Source organism: Pipistrellus kuhlii, unplaced genomic scaffold, assembly GCF_014108245.1.
Source record: "Pipistrellus kuhlii isolate mPipKuh1 unplaced genomic scaffold, mPipKuh1.p scaffold_m20_p_15, whole genome shotgun sequence".
Taxonomy (NCBI): Eukaryota; Metazoa; Chordata; class Mammalia; order Chiroptera; family Vespertilionidae; genus Pipistrellus; species Pipistrellus kuhlii.
Window position 1 is genome coordinate 17142151 of NW_023425460.1, and position 8481 is coordinate 17150631.

Consider the following 8481-nt stretch of genomic DNA (forward strand, 5'->3'; position numbering starts at 1 on the left):
CAATAATAGGGGCTGTTTTTTGTTCACTTCTGCATCTCTAATTCCTGTACTACACTTAGAGGGTTAACAAACATTTCTTACCTGTTGAATGAAAAATATGCCTGTCAGTCTCAAGATGGATTTACCTATTGAGTAAAATAATAGGAGAATAGAGGAAGATGAGACCCTAGATCTAGGATTCACACTGTGAAAGTGGGTGGGAGGCTAATTAGAAATAAATCACACAGTAAGGTCATGGGAAGCGAATCTCCATGACAGAGGCTGAAGCAAAGGAGCCCTGGAAGGTGGTTCTGATTTCAGCCCATCGTGGCCCCTAAGGCAAAGAAAGCCTGGCTGATCTTATTAAAGGTTGGGGCTGTTATCTCCAAACAGGTACTGCAACATCAAATGCTGGGTGCTCTTCCATCTACACTTCCTCTTCCAAATGTGTGTCCTAAAAGGAGAGAGGTAAATGGAAAACGGGTGGGGTGCTGTGTGGTTCCCCTTGAGCCTCATTCTCTACCCAAAGGGAAATGGTAAATATTTAACTTTCTGTATATAACTCTTTGATAAACTTTTTATATAACACCTGATTTCCGGACAATCTGATTATATCTGCTGTTTCCCAGAGGGATTTCTTTCATTGTAGAGATGAGGAGCTTTCCTTTTCTAAATTAAGTCATATTGGTTATACAACCCATTGATGAAATTCAATAATAACAAAACCACCTCCCTTCCAGCTACCATTGAGGCCCTCTAGAAATCAATGCAACTCTGAACAATGTTGCCCATTTAGCTGAATTTGACCCAAACACTAGCAAAAGACTCAGGTCTTCCATGATTATCCCTAGAGTTAATTGAGCGATATATGTCTTCTTGTGGATCACACTTATCTACTTAGAAACTTTTTAAGTCAATTATTTTAATTAGAAAAATAAATTACTAAAATATTAACTTGTAGGCAAAGAAAAGAAACATCAAAAGTCAGATCTGTTGATAAAAGAATCAGAGTACTAAAGGCTCTGCCCAACAAATATTCTGAATCCAGGATTTCTGTATTTCTCCATGCCTCAATTTCTCCTGGTTCACTTGCTGTTCAAAAGATTCTGGAGAACAAATGAGATAGGATTGTTTCGGTTTAATCAACCAACACTCTTCAGATCCTCAGTCAGCCAGGCATCCAGTGATATCATAATTTAGTTTCATATTCTTCTGAAGGGTTAGAAAGTCTTTCTCACATTGCATTACAAAGTTCCCTGCTCTAGGTCCTCCTTTCCATGTACTCATTCTTCAAGCATTTTCTCATCTCCTGATCAAGATCATTGCAATGACCAAAAAAATTTCAGAATGCTGTGATTTTTGTGAAATTCCTTAAGTGTTAATCAAGATGTTGCATTCTTCAGTGTGCAAGTGTGGGGATAAGTAAGAATGCAACTTTAGGAGAAGGTGATGGAGCACAACAGAGCAACCTGCCTGGCAGCCACACCAGAAGGGCTAAAATGGATTTCACCAGTGAAGACACCTCATCTCAAGGCCCACTGGAGAACACTCCTATGCCCTCCACTGCTGACCCACTTAACTCAGAATTTTTAAGGTATAATTGTTATAACATAGTATAATATGACTGTTTGTTTACCTTCTTAACATTATTGCTCATGCTAATTAATTGTCTGGTCTTTAGAATCAAAACCAGAATCCCCTAATGGTCAGGATGAATACCCACAGCTGATCCAAACAAGGGGGCTGGAGCCCAGGAGAGGAAACTTCATCTATTCTGGCAGGAAGCCCACAAAGGGAATCTGAACCAGAGGCAGACAGCTTCTACAGTAACATAAGTACCAAAGAAAAGCATGAGAATATCATGAAATACAGAATACATAAAAATGTAACTATTTGAAACCAAATAGCAGCTCTGTCCTTTAATAAAGCGTTATATTGCCTTCTCAGAAAACATATATCCAAAATTATAATAATTCAGGTTGTTTTTAGTTCCACTCATAAACGTTTTTGTTAAAAGATTGACTTACATTGTATTTGAAAAATATAAGCAGACTTTTACCAAATATAGATACAAGGATCATAAAGTGAAAATAGAAACCAGAAGACAGATTCAGTGGAAACCAAAGGAAGAGTGACATTGTATTACACTTGGCAGTGAAGAAGTAGAAATCTTTAGTGATTTACTACCTTTACATAAGAATAAAAAATTGGGAGAAAAAATATTTAACCTATCAAAAATAGTAAGACACTTCTTGGCAGTAAGTAAGGAAGAAGATTTATTTAACTGTGGAGAAGGTTGGCAGAAAGGAACTAAAATGAGAAACAATAATATCACATATTAACTTTGTTCTTAAACATCCACATTTAATGTATCAACTTTGGCTGTTGTTATATGCCTTGGCAACTCAATAAAGTTACTGAAATGGAAAATTGAAAATTTTTATTGTGATATTTCCAATTTCTCCACTCGTGGAAGAGTTTAATAATAAGCCATTACATATGCTTTCAGCATTCTCATTAAAATGAGTGAGTTATCATTTTTCTTTCTATTCCTAGTTATCAGCAACTTTATTTACCAGTGTATATTAGGTGGAATACAAAGCTAAACTCACCACTGTGATTGTACTTTCTGAATAGGCAAATATTATCTATGGCAAAGACAGAATTTTAAAGGTGAAAGAAATACTAAGTAGTTTCATATTCCATATTTCATTGAATCAATGAGGAAACTGAGGCTCAGAAAGGTTAAGTAACTTGTCTTCAATCAATAACTAGTAGATGGCAGAGTAGATGTCATGCTTCTAAAATGTTCTATTACAGCAGACTATCCTAGAATCCAAATGTCATTTCAATAGCAGTTGTTGAACACTGGCCTACACATTCCTGTCTGGCAAAAAGAGTGGGTGAAAAGAAACCTTAATTTATTGAAAGCCTACTTCATCATTATCGCAGGGAATACCAGATTGCAAAGGACTCAGATCCCAGTTATATTCCCCAGTACTTGGGAATGGATATTTTCCTTTTGGCTTTTATGAATCTGCCCTCACCTTTTACATGTTTTAAATTATCTATAAAATGTCTCTCTGCATTCACATCAAAGTCATGTGGAATGTCAGACTCCCTAATTTGTAAGGTAATATCTCCATAAAGCTGCATGAATTCATCTATTGGTCTTTGCAAAGTAAATCTAATTCTAATCTGGTACCCACCATTAAGCTGCTCATACCACTAATTTATTTCCTTTTTAAACAGCAATCTGTGCATGCCATCTTTGGCTCAGGGTCAATATAAAGCATTTACATTAACTATTAACCCTCCTGAGGCAGTGGGCTTAATGGGAAGAGAAGCCAAGGGGAGCTGAAAGAACCAGGAATGGGTCCAACTCTGCGTTCAGGTGCCAATAAGCCATGTGTCCTTGAGCAAATCATTTATTTCCTTTGAACCTTTCTTTGTGTGCAAAAGGTAGGACATCACCTTCATGACCCTAAAGATTTAAAATTCTGCATTTCTAAATTGCTAATTTTTAAGCCAACCTTATCAATTTTTATGCTTGTTCCTAAATTTCCAACCCATGCATTCCATACAGCTGGCACGGATTTCAATCCTATTGTATTATTGAGACAAGTAACTAAACTACAATAAAATGTGATGTCTCCCTTACCACACTGTGAATTCCATAAAAGGTTAATTCATTTTTATAGGCTCAGTGCCTGGCAGAGGTGACATTCCATAAATGTTTGATATATGGATGGATAGATGGATGATTACCACAGCAAAATAGTAAGAAGAGCTTAAGTGTATGAGTTTATATCATCTCTGTATAATAGCCCAAAGATCATTATCCTAAACCTTATCAGAAGAGCTAGCACTTAAGTGTAATTTTGCTTATTTACAGCTTAATAGACTTCACAGTACATCTCTTATAGCCTAATCTCCTCCTGCCTAATGTTATACTTTTTTTTTTTTTAGGAGGAGGTACCAAGTAGAGAATCCATGCCCTCAAACATGCATATAATCTTATATTATTTAATTTCCTTCTTTAAAAAAAAATATGGCTTTATTGATGAGAGAGAGAATATCAATTGGCTGCCTACTACATGATCTCCCACTGGGGATTAAGCTGGCGAATCAGATATGTGCCCTGACGAGGAATCAAACCAGCAATTTCTGAGTGCATTTGAATGATGCCCAACCAACTGAGCCATACCAGCCTGAGCAAACTTCCTGCTTGACCATGAACTTTCTGAGAGTAAGGTCTGTGCCTGATTTATCCTGCCATTCTGTACCTATTCACTGCACTTAAGGGGTCTCCCATCAATTTTAACCAATTAAATTAATTTAAAAGAGTAGTTTCAATATAATTGTAGCCATATGAAGTAAATAATACATTTCATAACAAAATAATTTTTCAGGGAAAAGGGTTTGGAATAGGTTATCTTTGATGATAAAACTCTGACTTTTTTGTCCTTTATCCTTTAAAAATTTCAAAATCTCACCCCTATAAAAACCTCTCAATCTTAGTCACTTTATTTGTGGTCAGTTCATAATTAATGTAACATAATTAGGTCTAATGGAATTTAAAAGATCTCCCAAAGGAAAAGAAGCATGAAGAGTCCTTTTTACTTCAGTTGCAGTTCCACAAATAAAAGTCACAGTAGAGTTGTAGTATTTGCATACCGGTAGTTTCAGTTTATATAAAATCTAGTGGCATGGCATTCATCATGCCTTGCATGCAAATCATCTCTATGTTACTTTAATAGACTCTCTGTCAAATGTTAATAGTCCACCACTCTGAGTGATATTGAATAACAACTGAATACTGAATTCTGGTAGAATGTCCTACCATCTTTTGACTTATTATCATGTGATTTCAGTGTATTTTCTTTAGGAAGATGTCTTTTTGTTCTCAGGCATATCCATTTTTCTGGTTGAGGGATGCTTTCCCTACAAGCAGTACCTTTTTTTAGGCAATGTAAGTTTCACAACTTTCACACATTCATAATCTATATTAACACATACACAATGTCAATATTTTCTAATAGTTTTTAATAAAGTCATCACAACTTTATTATTTTTAATATATTTTATTGATATTTTACAGAGAGGTATGGAGAGAAATAGAGAGTTAGAAACATCAATGAGAGAGAGAGAAACATCGATCAGCTGCCTCCTGCACACCCCCTACTGGAGATGTGCCCGCAACCAAGGTACATGCCCGGAATCAAACCTATGACCCTTCAGTCTGCAGGCTGATGCTCTAGCCACTGAGTCAAACCGGTTTCGGCTATCACAACTTTAAGTATGCTATTAATCCATTACTAAAGGCCTGTGGGGCCCCACCCTCCAACCCCCCAATGTTAATATATTTATGTATATATGTGTATTAGAGGCCCTGTGCATGAAATATGTGTACTTAAGGGGGAGGGTGTCCCTCAGCCTGGTCTGTGCCTTCTTGCAGTCCAGGAGCCCTTGTGGGATGTCCAACTAAGCCAGCAGTGAAACATCCTTAGTCCTACCTCAGAGGGGAGAAAGGCTCCTGCCACCACCACTGCATTCACCGCCAGGATCTGGCTGAGTGGCGCTCCACCTGTGGGAATGCACTGATCACCAGGGGGCAGCTCCTGAACTGAGCATCTGAACCCCCTGATGGTCAGTGCATGTCATAGTGACTGGTAGAGTCACCATTTTGTCAATTTGCATATTAGCCTTTTATTATATGGGATGTATGCATATTTTTTTGTTTTTTGTTAATCCTCACCTGAGGACATTTTTCATTAATTTTTAGAGTAGAGGGGAAGTTGAGAGACAGAGAGAAACATGGATGTGAGAAAGACACATCAATTGGTTGCCTCCTGCACATGCCATCACCAGATCGGCTAAAAGAGTGTCCCCAAAAGGGCCATCTGCTGGTGGCCTGCTGGGACTAGGAGTTGAGCATAGGGTGATTTTCTGTTTCTGCTTCCACTCTGGGAGAGGTCCCGCTTATAGGAGCTGCTGATATAGCGACCACTTTCTATCTTGATCTTCTTCTTGTCCTCCTATCCTGACTGTCCCACAAAGTGCTTCTTCTCCGGTCCCACTTGGGCTGCTGCCGGCCCCTGGTCAGATTCTGGGCCTCTTCCCCCACAGGTTCAGGAAAGTGCCAGTCACCTGCTGCTCAAAGGCACACCTGTCCCCACTAAAGCTCAGACCCTGTTCACTGTCTAAATTAGGGGTGTCGAACTCAATCAGAGAAGGGGCCAAAATCTAAAATCCAGCCTAAATCGCGGGCCGAATGGTTTACTGAACAGTCATAAACTGTCATTGTGATGGAAATGCAGCGGAGTGCAGTGATGACAGCGCGGTGAGGGCCACATTGCAAGGCCTGGCGGGACGGATTTGGCCCACGGGCCTTGTGTTTGACACATGTGGTCTAAATCCTTTGCTTAGTCATGGTTCAGTGGCTGGGCCTCCTCCTTCAGCCTCTTGGCTCCCCACTCAGGTCCTGGCTGTGCCTTTTCTGGCCCACAACCTCTGCGAAGACATCTTCCACACTCTCTCCTGTCACCTCCACCAATTCCTCCTCTTTCCCAGACTGCTCCACCTGCTGTACTGGGCAGCTCAGGGCTGGGCCAGCAGGTTGTCCTGCCGCTCCTGCCAGCTTTGCTGGAAGCTGGCAAAGGCCTTACAATCCTTCTGCCACTTGGCCAGCATCACCTGGCTGCTCAGGTCCTGGTTGGAGGCATTGATCTCCAAGATGGTCGCCTGTGAGTGTTATTGCTTGATGCTGTCTACCAGCCTTAGCTGCTGCTGCTCCTCCTCCTCAAAGCTCAACCTGAAGAGGGGTGCAGTCCCTGTCCTGTGAGGTCCAGCTCCTTGGCCCGCTCGATGGGCTCTGGTGAGGGCGCTGGCTGCAAGTGCACGCGCTGCTGCTGGGCTTTGTCGTCCATGCAGCCCAGGGCCCACAGCTCTAGTGATGCCTCCAGGGTGTTCCGCAGGCTGCAGTCCTCCTCATCTATTATGCTCTGTGGCACCCGGCCCAGCACGCAGTCCACACTGACTGCACTTGAGGGTTCTTCATGGGGGCAGGCAAGGATAAGGACATGGCCCAGGAACAGGTGCAGGTCCAACAGGTAGGGGACCTCATCTGGGGTCACCAAGGAGTAGACCGTGCCACTTCGGTCAGCCCGAGGAACATGACCCTCATGGCACAGGCACAGCTTGTCCTTGGCCAGGAAGCTGAAGTTCATGGCATTGTCCAGCAGTGGGATGTCCAGGCCCCAGGCCACCAGGTCAGTCACAATGAGGGTGGAGCACTTACTGGGAGTGAACTTGGCCAGGTTGGTCTTGCGGCTGTCTGCCCAGGGAGCTGTATATGTGGGTGCAGCTAACTCACTGGAGTGGCCTTGGCCCCGGGGATACCAAGCAACCAGGGGGAGGCAGATGGTCAACACCTGAGCCTGGGGTGAGGAGGGCCGATGAGACCAGTTGGCCACAGTGTGTATCATAGCGACTGGTCGTTCCATCAATTTGCACATTAGCCTTTTGTTATATAGGATGATTGTAAGATGATATTGAAAAAAATAATTTCTTCATGGGGATATTCACTATTATAAGCAGTACTTTATATTACAGTTAGAAATACTACAAATAAACCATAATTGTTAGGACACCAGTATTGTATTTACTATTTGTTTTATCAGGTCCTACATTATCAACATGGACATATTTATGTCTAAGTAGACCTCAAAGGAACCAGATTATCCCTTACTCCTCAAAACTTGCTATCATGTTAATAAAAATAATAGTGAGGTTTATTAAGCACTTGCCATATGCCAAGTACTGTGTTAGCACAAAATGCGTTAACATAGATCATGTCATTAATGTTCCAATGGTCTTATGGGGTAAAAGCTTTAATTAATCCCATTTTACAGGGAAAAAAACTAAGATTTAGACAGGTTAAATAATTACTCAAATGCTTATAGCTACCCTGTTTCCCCAAAAATAAGACAGTGTCTTATATTAATTTTTGCTCCCAAAGATGCGCTAGGTCTTATTTTCAGGAGATGTCTTATTTTTCCATGAAGAAGAATATGGTACACATTTATTGTTAAATGAAAATAAAGGAAATTTATTATCTGTATTCGGTACAGTAGTACAGCAGTTGTCAGCACAAACCAGACAAACTGAATCCTACAGAATCAATTCAATGACAATCATGTCATCATCTTCTGGAACATCATCATAACAATCCAATTCCTGAATTTCCTGAATTTCTTGTGACTCCATTTCTTTCAGAATCAGTGGACTAAATCTCTCATGTTTAGCCTGGGGGGGGGGGCTTATTTTGGGGGGATGCCTTATATTTCACTCAGAAGGAAACCTGTAAGTAGGTCTTATTTTGGGAGGATGTCTTATTTTCGAGGAAACACGGTAGTAAACGATAGTGCTAGAACAGGAACCAAAACAATTTCACTCCAGATTATTATATTTGGGGAAGAGGATGAACCTGTTCATTTTGGA

The 8481-nt window shown here is 40.6% G+C and overlaps 1 pseudogene; it reads right to left on the bottom strand.

Annotated features, from left to right (window-relative positions):
* Positions 1-1168: 1168 nt before the first annotated feature.
* LOC118719009 lies at positions 1169-7834 on the bottom strand (annotated as a pseudogene).
* Between the last annotated feature and the right edge of the window lie 647 nt (positions 7835-8481).